This window comes from Peromyscus eremicus, chromosome 19 (genome assembly GCF_949786415.1).
Source record: "Peromyscus eremicus chromosome 19, PerEre_H2_v1, whole genome shotgun sequence".
NCBI lineage: Eukaryota > Metazoa > Chordata > Mammalia > Rodentia > Cricetidae > Peromyscus > Peromyscus eremicus.
This window is the reverse complement of record NC_081435.1, coordinates 66,261,551-66,275,130: the sequence shown is the minus strand read 5'-3', so window position 1 is coordinate 66,275,130 and position 13,580 is coordinate 66,261,551. Positions and strand designations below refer to the sequence as shown.

Sequence of the window (13,580 nt, the reverse complement as noted above, 5' to 3'; positions counted from 1 at the left end):
AAAATCTCACTCCTTGTCAGTTACTGGCAGAATTTCTTTGCTACTCTCCTGGTCCACATAAATCCTTTCCTGCCATCAAGTTTTACAATTTGGCAAACATACCCCTGTATCCCTGTCCATATAGTACATGAATGCTAAGACTCTTAGAGGCACAGAAATACTTGGAAAATAGTAGAAATTCTGCAAATAAGAATTGAAATGGGTTAAAAGAATATCTCGGGGACAATAGTCTCTTGTCCCCAAATGGTGTAAAGCACTCTGGCCAAACCCTGGTTTTAAAGGACTCATTGGACACTGAAGATGTGGATATAATATTTTAATCTCGGTTTAGGTTGCATGGTTCCCACTTGACCTCTGTCTTCCTGGGGAGTCCACAGTTAGTGACTGTGGAAACGGTCTGTTCAAAAGGAATGAAATACTATTTCTAGGCCAACAATTCTCAGAAACGACTAAACACCGCATCGCATTGCTGTTGGTTTGTGAATTACCACAGTGGTAGATTGCCTTCTTAACAAAAGGAGACGGTTTGTAGTTATGTGTCATGGATTTGGTGACTTGGTGACATGGTGAAGGTACCAAATGGCCCACATACCCTGCCTGCCCAGAACAGCAGCTCTGCTTTTGCTATTGCTCATTCAAGGACTACCTGGTTTCTTGAAGAGCCTAGATGAAGCCCACCTGGCATGGGTATTGTATTAAACATGGACATGAAAAACGTTGGTATCTTCCAGCAGCACTGATCTACAAAAGCTGAACTAGCAATGGACAGAGTTGTTATTTGCAGGGGGCGGGGGGGGGATAGGGGGAGATGGTAATTTCTGAGAATCATTTAGCTAAAAAAAAAAAATACTAACAGTGGTTCATTTTCCTAAGAAGTTATAAGAATCTAAGGTACACAGACTTAAGGGAAGGAAAATTCCTGGAGTGAAAATCAGTGGCTGTGGCATATGACATTGGGACTTTTCTGTGGTCAGACATTTTTGCTGGGTGTTCAGTGAATTCTCAGTTTCCCAGAGGTGGCTCATCTCCAGACACTTGGAGTGCTTCTGAGGGTACCCTCACTCCAACAGTGCATTCACGTGGTGAATATTCCTTTATTCAAAACCCTCCCTACCTTTGTCTCCTATAATCTCATTTGATATTCAGTCAGCCATAGGAGAGGGAACGAAATAGCCATCAGGTCAGCATTCGAAGTGAGCCATGCTGAGACAAAAGAACTGGGTACTAGGCACAGTTCCGTAATGAACTACCTGTTTGGCCTGCAGCATGGCATTTCCCTTCTTTCGGGTATTACCTGCCCATCCATCACTGAAAGAAGAGGGCCTGAATTCTCATGTGTAGTGTATTTGAGACCCTGAAATTGTTTTTTACACATTGCTTCATAGTATGCTTTATGCCGACCTAGCCTATAGATACACATTGAGTATTGTTTATCCAAAGTGCTTGGGATGAGAATATTTTAAATTTCAGATTTTTTCATTTTCAAATATTTGCATTATATAATGAGACATCTTGGGGATAAGACCGGGGTCTAAACACAAAATTCATTTATATTTCATATGTAGCATATACACGTAGCCTGACAGTAATTTTATATGATCTTTTAAAAATGTTTTTTTGTGGAAAATGAAATTTATAGTATGGGATTTTTCTAATCCTGTCATATTGGTGTTTAAAATTATTTAGTTTTTGGGGTATTTCAGATTCTGGATTTTCAGATAAGTTATGCCCATCCTGTGTTATTATTTTTCATTGACAAATGCAAACACAGGGCTCCAAGAGAGCCAGTGACTTGTCCACGATCACACAGCTGTCGGTTGTGATGCTAAGCGAGCCTGACCTTTGTCTGCTGCGCTGAGGTGCAACCACAGCTCATGCCCTGACTAGGGGCAAGTCCAGAACACAGGGCCTGTTTCCAAGCTGAGCATCCCTACGTGCCGCTATTGCCTTCAGAATCTCCTCCATCCTCCGGTGGCTTTCCCTTTGCCAAGGTGTTACTGTCTAATGATCATGTGACATTTGCAGAAGAAAGCAATGAAGGAAAGAATGCACTCTTTGACTTAGTCCCCAACTTGCGCAGGGCCCCTCATGACCCCCCTTCGAAACACAAGTTGGAAGTAATTCTCAAGAATAGGTGTGATTTTCTGAGGATTTTTGCCACCCCTTTGTGTCAGTCTCTGGCTAATTATCTGGGTAATTTCCCACCCCCCAACTCATTAAAGAATCATAATCACTAATGGCTTCTATGTCTGTCTAAGTGAATTATACTTGATGTCTCTGCTCATCTTGTTAACTAGCCCCTCCGTTGCAACCCTTGACCTACCCATGCCTGTGTCCTAAATACCCCATCTATTTCTGCAGCCCAAAGCATCAGGCAAAAATGTCCTTGGCTATACTTAGAACCTAGGATCAGAGTTTGTCAAAACTCTCTAGAAGGCATCTTCCTTAATGTGAAATTTTTTAAAACGCACAAAGTCCCATGAAAAGATATGAAGCAGGTAAGACGAAGGGGAGGGTACTGGAGCCATTAAGAGCTTCCAGAAATTGTATTCATGTGGACAACACTAACACTCATGTAGGAAAATACCTGAATTTCCCACAGCTTCTTTCCCAGCACTCTTTGTCATTCTATGCTGGATTCATTTCCTCCACCTCTGAACATCCCATTTCACACGAGCTATTCTTCTATAAAATAGATACAGCCACTATATAGTTGTTCTATAGCCTACTGAAGACCAGATTTAGGAGCTTGGTGGCGAGAGGGTTTTACGCCCTCCCTGAGATCAGAGCTGTTGAAAGGCACCATATAAATGTAAGTCATTACCATTATGGAGAAAGGAATTAGAGACCCCATTTAGCAAAGGCAGCAGTTGCACACTCCATTTCATCCGTCCTGCTTGGTGAATCCTTCCTTCCCCATGCCTCGGCTCAGCCAAGGATTGCATTGTCTCACGAGCTCCCTTACAACCTGCTCAGCTTAGAGTTGCCCAAGTCCTTCTCTATTTTCCTTCCTTCACTCTGCATCTTCAGTTTCAGAAGAAAGCAACTCTTTGGGCCTGTTTTCTAGATGCATACCATCTGCTAAATCACCATTCTTTAACATGCTTGATTTGTGCCCAAAATGCATAACAACATGGAAAGAGATAGTCTCTGATTCAGACTTATCAGCATTATTTGAGTGTAGCACGAATCTTAAAAGGTCTTCATACAAATAAAATCACATTTCAGCACAAATAAAATATCACCATATTTGAGTCTCTCTGTCACCAGGCATCACTATCCGCCTTGCGTGCACAGGCTTCCAGAAGAGCAAGCCTGTCCAGAGTTGACAACACATAATCAGAATGATGCCATGTGCCTTCAAAGCCAAATTCCCATAGGTGGTAGAAGTCTCTAGTGTGAGTGATGGTCTTCCTCTTTGGATTATTGGAATCAATCTTTGCATATTTTGACCTAAAATTCTGCCATGTCTGAGATATCACGACTGAACCTGCTGTCTAGGCTCCTTTCAAATAATGGGAAAGCAGTAACATGAGAATATTTACATGTGGTACCTTTCAGTTCAATGCCGTCATTAGACAAGGAAGCCAGCCCTCATTCCCAAATGTCAAATGCCTGCCTCATGATGAATGGAGGCTGAGAACTAATCCTGAGGTCACCTCCCAGATATCGGAATCATACCATGCAGGTAACCAGATTCCCTGGAGCCTGGCCCTCCCCACTTCTCCTGGTAGCTTCCCGTCTTGCCCTTTGCCAGCTCCTCTTATCAGCACTGCAGGGCATTTGGGGAGGCAGAATCTGCTGTCACTCATCACCAAGACAGGGATCCCCATGCCAGAGCAACACAAAAGCCCCCTCCAAGCAGTTATCCAAAACAAGGAGTGAGCCACGTGGATGAGATGTCAGGAAAGCCTTACAAAGGAAGCATGTGAGGACTGTGGCAGAGGGATAAAAGGAAGGTCAGTCATGGGAGGAAACGTTCAGACCAGAAGAAAGGATAGTAATAAGTGGAGAATGGATGAAGCATAATTTGTGTTACCTTAATCCAAACTAAACTGCACGACATCCTCCTGCAGGAAGAGACGAAAGATTAGTTAGGTAATAGCTGCCTAGTAGCTTGGATGGGATTATCAATACCCATCCAAGTATCATCGCTTACGCTACCAGCTCACTGAGGCACCTGCGTTCTCTGAGCTTCTCACGTGGGTCTGTAATAATAAAGGTTCTGACTGAACTTTAGCCTAGGATTCTAAAAGTCTATTATAGTGGAATTTGAATATGAGCACAAACTCAGCAACAGGCAACTTGGAAGAAAAAATGCTAAAATATTAGAACATCATCTCTTCAACGAAGTTTTATGACAGGTTCCTACAGTCCAAGAATTAATCCATGAGTCTCTCTTCATCAGACATTTGGCCTCACCTCCTTAGAAAGGTAAAGCCCCTCCCACCTGACTAACGCCCACTAACAATTGAGCTTGCTCCAGATGCAGGCTGAAGCTACAACCCCACTAACGTGACCAATTATTTGGGGACAGGCTGAGAATGTTTAGACTCTGAATTTTAAAATCTTACTGTAGATGAAACACTTAGTTTTGCCGTTGTGTTTACAGACATAAAAAGGTCAAGGGTCTTATCCAATGCTCTGTACCTAATTGTTTGGTCCCCAGGTCATCTCAGTGGACCCATGCTTGAGAGGAGAGGCAGCCCTGAGGAGAGTCATTCTCTTTCCTTTTCCTGTCTTAACCATCGCATACACTTCTTTTGTTTATCCTCCCAAGGTTTCACCTAAGTTTCCTTTTGAAAGCCGATAAATAATCAAATTAAATATTGTAATATAACCTACTGGCAGCAATGTAAAAAAAAAATAAAACTTAGATGCACACCATGTCTTTTGCAGCACAGAAACCAGGCAGTGGTGCCTTTAGAGCATGGTGTCCCTGGGCCAACTATCTTCCCACAGTTGGCACACACCTCCTGTCCTGTTAGAAGTTTTATGCATAGGTCTATGGGATTAGGGAATTATGCAGATCCATGTGTGGATACAAAGAAGTTAAAGTATCCACAGACATGGCACTGAAGCCACATGGAGCCTTTGCTGGCTGGAGAAACCAGGACAGTGTGCCTTCCAAAGACAAGCCTGTCGCTGGGAAGAGATAAGAGAAGCATCTACAAGAAGACTCCAGGAAAGGATGTTGATGTGGCATACATAAACAAGGGATACTGAATACTTGCTGGGATTGTAGCCTAGCATTGAGACACTTAGCATTTAATGCAGATCGACAAAGTCAGAGGGAAATGACAAAGACAAGAAAAACTTATTTAGTATCAAGAACGCATTGGGTGGTGGCGGCGGCGGTGGTGCACGCCCTTGATCCCAGCACTTGGGAGGCAAAGGCAGGCAGATCTCTGAGTCTGAGGCCAGCCTGGTCTACAGAGTGATTTGCAGGACAACGATGGCTATGCAGAAATCCCAGTCTTGAAAAAAACAAAAAAGGGGGAAAAAAGAATGCGCTATAAATTTTGGTATAATTCTAGGAAGAATTTAAAAATTATTAACTCAAAATTTTTGCTACCAGGGAGGTTTGTAAGTAAGAGGCACCTCTAGAAGAGGAAAAGGAAGCAACTGTAACTCCCCACGTTGGAAGGCAAATCGAAAGTTCTGTGAGAAAGATATGAGCAGACCAAGATACCAGAAGAGGGCTGTCCCCCTGAGGTGAGCCTATCCTCTCACTAGAGGAGGAAGGAGAGGCAAGGAGAGGGCATATTTCTTTATCGCTGTCACCATTTGAGATGGGTTTTGTAGTGTGGCAGTATTCCTGGCGACACGTGAACAAACACATCTACTTACTCTCAATAGGAGTCCAAGGACAGACCAAAGTGAGACTATCACCAACGTCCACCTTGGTGATCTGATTGATGAGATTTGTTGGTGTAATGTTAATGATTATTTGCAGGAGCAGGAACAACTCAAAGACAGCACATCAGTGAAGCCTACCTACCCCAGACTGGGTAGTGGCTCATGGAATAGAGAAACCTGGAGCACACTGTGGCTCAACAAGTTGGAGACTGGCTTTTCTAGGCAGCTTAGTTGGTATGAGCCTGTTCTTCGAGACAGCTCAGCTGGCCTCTGTCCCTTCTAGGGAGTTCTCGTGGTTGGGCACTGTTTCTCAGCAGTCCTTACTGTTTATATAAGCTTGGGGAAGGAGAGGCCTAATGAATCTGGTCAGTTTCAGAAACTTCCTGAAGCTTCTGAATTGTTCCCTTCCCAAGTTTAAAGAGCTTCCCTGTGGGGTGGAATCCTTCCCTTCAGAACATCCTGCCCTCCAAGATGGAAGGATCTAGGCAGAAATTGCTATACAATAGGCTTAGAGGAAAGAAGAGGCATTTGGGGCGGGGAAATGGGGAGTGGGTAAGGGGCATGGGCAGGAGTGTGACAGTGAGTGGGGCCCATACATACAAAGATTTAGCCAAAGCCTATTATAGGGCCATGATGTTTAGTTCTGTTTCATTGCGGTTTAAATCTGTAGTTCTGAAATCATGGGAAATAACATAACAAAAGACTGTGATCACATAACAAAAGACTGTGATCATCTGTCAAGGGGTCTTTCCTCACATTTAGAGGCTCATATTTAGTTAATTAGCAAGTGGGGAACTAATTTTTAATTGTACGAAAGTTATGGTCCATTTTTACCTTTTTTCAAAAATATTTATCTTTTACTATTTCATGTGTATGAGTGTTTGGCCATGCATTCTACCTGCATGCCTGATATCCATGGAGGCCAAAAGAAGCCATCAGGTTCCCTGGGACTGGAGTTACAGATGGTTGTGAGCTATTATGTGGCTTTTGAAAATAGAACCCAGTTCCTCTGCAAGAGCAACAAGGGCCGGCCCTTAACCTCTGGGCCATCTCTCCAGCCCAGCCTCTCATCTTGTCTTTCTAGCTAAAGTCAAGGATCATTTTAATATTTTCGTCTCAGGCAATTAGGAGACTCAGGGCACATGAACCAAATTATAGAAAGTGAAGATTCTGGTGAGGCAATGGGCCAGCCATTAAGTCAGAGATTGTTGGTACACTAGAGAGCTAGAGAGTAACCTAAGAAGAGAATTTTAGAGAGAGAAGAAGCGGATGGAAGAGAGGACACTGTGGTCTACCTTAAAGGGAGAGATGGGATAAGAGAAAATCAGAGAAGCTGGAAGAAGGAATACAGAAATGCTAGAGAGAAGCTGGGGGTTCAAAGATTGTATCTAAGAAATGGCGTATAGAGCTGGAAGCAGAAGAGCCCACAAAGGTTATGGTGAAGGCTTGTGTGAACATATTGATGGCCTGGAAGAAAAAAGAAATGTTTATAATTATTAATTCGGTGCTTATATGTTTGTGGCTTGGTGGGCTGTGTATTAAATCCAGATGCTAAAGTTAATGAGTGAGTAGTGACTCCACCACTTTCACTGGTTCATCAGTAACTTTGGAAACCCAAAACACAGTCAGAGTCCTCTTTACTGTCATACACTCTTCATGTGGGCTATAGAACCAAAAGCTTCTAGAACAGAAAAAAGAGGAAACAGATTATCCACCAGCTCCTGTCCCCCCACCTAGAGTAACATTGGTGACCATGATAATGACTATTTGAAAACTTCTGAAACCTTTTATTTGTGATGCCATGGAAACCAGTTTTGACACTATGATACATAGAGGAACAACCCAAGTTTCCCTGAATTCTGATAAATGTATCTGTCCCAGAACATTTTATATGCTCAAAACCTTCTCCTGATCCTCCAAAGCTTTTTACTACTGTATATTCACACTGTTAAAAATCATTTCAAAACTATTTGGTTGCATGTAACTGGAATCCCCACACTTGGGAGTAGAAACAAGAAGATCAGGGTGACCATAAGGTTATCTTTGTTCCCATTGTGAATTTGAGGCTAGCCTGAGCTACATGTCTTTGTTTCAACAAAACAAAAATAATCAAAAATAAAAATGATTGTAAAATCTTCATTCATTCAACACAAGAACAATTAGGGGAAAACAGAAGAAAATAAAAAGCAAGGATGCAGAGTGCCCATGCACACACACATTATGTATATACATACATACACACAGCAACTAGAGTAAATATAGGCCAAGTGAAAGCCACACTGACTCAATGGTCAATAAGGAAATCTATGGGGATCCAGAATCCAAAATAACAATGGGTTCAGTGAAGGATAACACCCTGAATCTGGGATAGTAGTACACAGTGGAAAAAAATCTCACACCAGCAGCAGTTGGATGAACAGTACAGTTGAGGACACAGACTAGGATGCAGGATAGTACCCACCTAGTCTGAACTTTGCAGTTGAGTGAGGATGGATTTGTAAGTGGCATGGTTTCCATGAATAGAATATGCAACTGTATCATGGATGAAGGGAGGATGCATTAAAATTAAAGAATCGTGAGCCTAAAGGGTGTTGAACTTGGTGCTGCTGTAGTGATAGAGTACCAGGAAACATGCCTGTCCTCAAGGACACTATATGCTATGAAGACACAGAGATGGATGCAGACACACAAACAGAATGCTTAGAACAATGGGAGTTCACATGTCTAAGGACTGGAAAACACAATGTATGTGTTGTAAGAGCAAGTTAATATTGGTGTTTGTACTATTGCCTAAGGATCCAGAGTAAGTTAGAGCAAGAAGAAGGAAACGTGGGTGAAGGTGGACGAGCAGGGAATGGGGTACAGTAGGAGCCTCTGCTGTAGTTTGACTCTTCCATAGAGAACGGGGTGTCAAAGGTGGGCCAAGAAGCAGTCAGAATTGGGGCTGTCCCTGTTGATGGAAAATCTGGGGACACACTGAGAGGAAAGTCTTCCCCTGTCACATGTCTGAATAGGCCGTTACACTTTTAAAAAGATATCACATTCATTTGGTCTTCAGAGTTCATTGAGGCGTACAGAAAGTTGTTGCTTTCCTGCTGGAACGATGAAAGGATCAGAGCCCAATGTCTTCTGGCCATTTTTGCACAGAAAAGCATCCCAGGTTTCCTGAAACTGCCCGGCATCCTTTACTTTTTCCCATTAGAGTTCTTAAATCTTTGTCAAGGTCAATAATGTGACTCAGCTTCTGAGCTGTCCCAAAATAAATCTTGTCACAAACTGTGGCAAAATTCCACAAACTGTGGAAGCTGGAATAAGCCAAAAGACACTTAGTCTTTGCTAAAAAGTATTTCTGATGTGAAGGTAGTTCTTTGCAGCCAGGGTAAGTAAGCCAAGCCCAGTGCAGAAGACCATGGCTGTGTGTGGTGTTTTCATCCACCCCAGGATAGAGACTGGGGTTGGTGTGTGGATGACCTGAGAATCACAAAGTGAACACAGAACAGAACGAGAGGGTTCTTATTCACTAAATTACATGACACAGAAACTAGTATTTAAATGTGTGTTGTTTTAAGGAAAGGCTTTATGCAAATGGCGGAATATATACTACTGTGCCTACAAAGAAGTGCTTCTTGCCAAGGCTGGGGGTGAAAAATAAAAATGAGGGAGCAAGTCATGAGGGTGCCATGGGGCTGGGTCTATGTATCAAAGGGAAATGGCTAGAGGAGAAAAAATCGGTCCCCTCTTCAATGTCCACAATGTGTTATAATGGATTTGTATTGCTTTATTGTATTTCATTTTAAAAGTAAGACCAGTAGCAAAAGCATTTCTCTTAGAGGATATAGTTCTTTATTAGGTTTTATATTTTTAATTCCCATTTATTTTAATCATGCACAAAACATCAATCATTGTATAAGACATAGTCTTAGATAGTTTGGGAGCAATAATTACATAAAGGACACCTTTTTATCCTTTGAGAGACGTTTCATAATCCTACAGCTCTGTATTAGTCTGTCATGCAACCTTAGACCCTGTTAGTGCTTAGTAGTATTTTTTTCCTCAAGGTTCCAAACAGCAACAAGAAAAGTGAATTCCATGCCCAGAAGTGTTTGGATTGAGGGCATATACTAGTGTATGCTTACAAAAATGTGGCCCCTGAAAAGACTGTAGGTTACAAAGGAAACACAGCAAATCACTAAGGAACTCACAGGGCTAGGGTTCCATCTCAAAACTGGTAAACTGGAAAATTGTTTATTATACTATATTTAAAAGTATTATTAGTAAATAAAAATGTGTAGAGCCTGGAGAGGAGAGAGTGAAACCCCTTATCCCACTGCCCCAAACCAAGCACTGTGACAGTGTGAGCGAACTGATTCCCAGCCTGGCACTTCCCTGTCCCATCTGCTTTCCTCCCAGACCCCCAAGGGAAATCGGGAAAAACCAGTCACTTTTGCTCCTCCATCCTTTCCTCTTCCTCCTTTCTTTCTGTCTCAACTTTGGTTGTCTGATCACTCAAGTTTTCTCCAAAATGCCTTTCCATATTGGACTGTGATAACCATTTTTTCCGTATGCCGTCACTACCCACACAGGGAATACATTTTAAAAATCAATTCAGCAGCAATTGGACATCAAACCATCAGATTTCCAAATTGTCCTGTGTAGCTAGTCATCATAGACTTTCAGTGCCAAGACAGGAACCCAGAAGGGGATAAATTAGTCAGTACTAGAGACAGTTGTCAAAATACTATCCTAGGAGTCGCTAAGTATGAGTCTTTTTTTTTTCCATAACAGAATGGAGCAATGTTGATAATCCAGCCAGCTTCAGTTACAAATGCCATCTCCACTTCCTTTAGCTATGTGTGTGCATGCAGACACACACACACACACACACACACACACACACACACACACACCACCTAGAGCAAGTCAGCCATAACTAGTCCCATTGGTCAGTGTTGTTGCCACTTGTATTGGATACACTAAGATGGAAATAACTAGCTGTTAATTTTAGGCTATAGCACAAAAGACCAAAAAGCACTCACTCATATTCTCTCCTGAGAAGCCTGTGGCTATGTCTATAGTGACGTGAGAAAGCCTGGGCTCCCTTTGCAGAAGGCAGCCCTGGTGTGTCTTCCATTCCTCACCCAGTTAGTTTACGTCTCTATGTGTTGCATGTCAGGCCAGTGTGTGAGACTTAAGGCAAAGAAAACTCCTAGAAAGTTCATCGACGTCAGCGGACAGTGCCTGTGTGAGAGAAGACTTAGTCAAGCAGCAGGTCAGCTTCCTCTTGAGCTTCTTCTCAGTTCGTTTCTGAAGTCTGGTTCATATTACTTACATTAGAGGAGAAGCTTCCCAAAATTCTGCCTTAGAGAGGAGAGTCCTCTTTCTGAGAGTCGGTTCTGCCAAAGACAAGGACTCTGGGCATTGGATTCTCTTGTGTGAACTGTCCTCAGAATGGTGTGCCAGATCCACCTACACTACAGAAGCCACCAAGAACCCTCAACCACATCATTCATGTGGGCTGACCTTCCCTGAGGCCATGGTGGTGACTTACTGATCCTAAATAATATGTCTGTAATGGCTTTTTTTAATGCATTTTGTTCTTTGGAATAACAGAGCCAAGGTCTATTGTATTGGTTTCTGGCATACAACTCTAACTATAATATATAAATTATTTAAATATAAAAGGAAACTACAGTCGTTTTCAGAGACTATCTCTGAAGCCAGCTGCAGCTAAATGAATAATTGATGCCAGGTGCAGAAACATGGATTCCTGCTGTGTCAAGTCAAAATTCTGGGTCTTGAAAGACCCTTGTGGTCTTCCCCCACAGGTCTTGCTTTGTCTCCTAATCATTTGCAACTCATTTCCTTGCTGGAAGTCCTCTGTTAAAACTCCTGCGTCCTGTTAGCTCTTCTTCTGAGTCTCCAGTCACTGCACTGGCCTCCTTCACACAGAATGGCCTCCTTTCTACCTGCTTTCCAAACTGTGTGGATTAGTGTTCTTAGCTCTCCCATACCTCCCCTTCCTTTTCTCTTTGTTGCTTCTTTGCGTGGGGCCTTGCATTGTTTCTGGTTTTGTTACATAGAGATACATTGGCTCACCTACCTCAAATCTGAGTCCAGGGATATCAGGATAGGGCAGTGATCTTTGTAGCTCATATGACCCTTGAGTTGATGCTGAGAAGAGATGTCACTGACCAGCTGAGTTCATCTTTTCAAACCCCCATGTGGTCTTGGCATCCACTTGGAGAAGCAATCTCTTAAAAACAAATGTTTCAACTTCTGAAACAAACTAATCTAGCACCGGAAGCTCAAGAGTTCAAGATGTTGATGTGGATACTAACCCCTACCCCCACCTGCTGCTGTCCCTACCAGTATCATGACCTTTGGCCTGGTAGTCTCTACACTGTATCTTTTCCTTGTCTAAAATGAGGCTGTTAATGCGGGCCAAACAAAGGTACACCTAGTCCCCAGCACCACTACCTCCACACATACCTGCCTTGGCACCTTGTTGTTAATAGTGTTCATTCCCTTTCCTTTCCACTTTTCTCAATCAGAGACAGTACAAAGCAACAGATTACTCTTGAATGGCATCCTCTTTAAACAGCAAACTTTCCCTCTGGATTATTCACCCACCTGGGTGAGGCTGAATGGGCTCTGAACACACATACATGCCTGGAGAGGCTGGACCACAGTTGTATTCGATGATGAAGATAAGGCAGCAAGATCATGCCGTCATGGAGACCGAGCAATGAAAGTACGCATTCTACCCAAGGAAAACCGAGTTCCCTGGGTATGCATTATATACAGGACATAGATGGTCTGGGAACAGGGGAAATTCTAGTCTCTTGGAATTTGGTCTGTCATAGGAGGGGTATTTAAAACTACCTGCTGGTGCCTATTTTGAGGACCAGTTTATCTGCTAACCCCAGTCATAAATGTGTAGCCATAAGTAAAGGAGCGGGACTGGTGTTCATTTTCCAAATGGACTCTAACAAAGTCCCAGAAACTTAGCAACTTAAAGCAGTCTAAAGCTATATAAGGTTCTATAGAGCATGAGTCTAGGGAGCTTTGCTGATGCCTGTGCTAAACCCCTCCAGGGGCTGAAGTCAAGATATAGCCAAGGCTTTGTTTCCTATTAGGGCCTCTGGGGAAGGAGTCACTTTTGGTGTGTATGTGGGTAGGAGGTTATAGGATGTTATTGGCAAGAAGAGACCAGCTAAGTAGAATGGTTTGGTGGCAGCTGTGTCTATGGCTGATTCCAACAGTGATGTGGCATCCTGGTTGTTTTTGTGGTTCCAGAACATCCTACACTTTTGTTATATATCTGCATAGTGTAAGGGCCCTTTCTCCTGAATAGAACAGTGCTTTCTCCATTAATCCTCCACATGAATTGTTGGGTTTTAATGGCACACTCTTTCAAGGTATGCTGGTAGTCACAGCCAAACAGACCTATTTGTTATCCAGTCATATAGTGTAAGTGCTAGAAAGATACACACAGAACATGGATAAAATCAAAATGCTTCTCACTCTTGGCTTCTTTTCACAGTGCAGAATTGTTGGTATGTTCCATGCAAAAAAGAAAATAACTCCTTTGCTTCCATTTCTTGCTGACATTTCTTTTCGGTGGGAGTGAGGGCGGGGTTCACTCAACACACACTGTAACTCATGGCACCGCTCTGTGGCATTTTCACAAAATACCAACCACCAGAATTCTCATAATCACA

The 13,580-nt window shown here is 42.7% G+C and overlaps 1 protein-coding gene across 1 annotated transcript in view; it reads left to right on the top strand.

Moving 5' to 3' along the window:
* Setbp1 (SET binding protein 1) overlaps nt 1-13,580 on the top strand; it is a 352,017-nt gene that overhangs the window by 243,935 nt on the left and 94,502 nt on the right. The window lies entirely within an intron of this gene.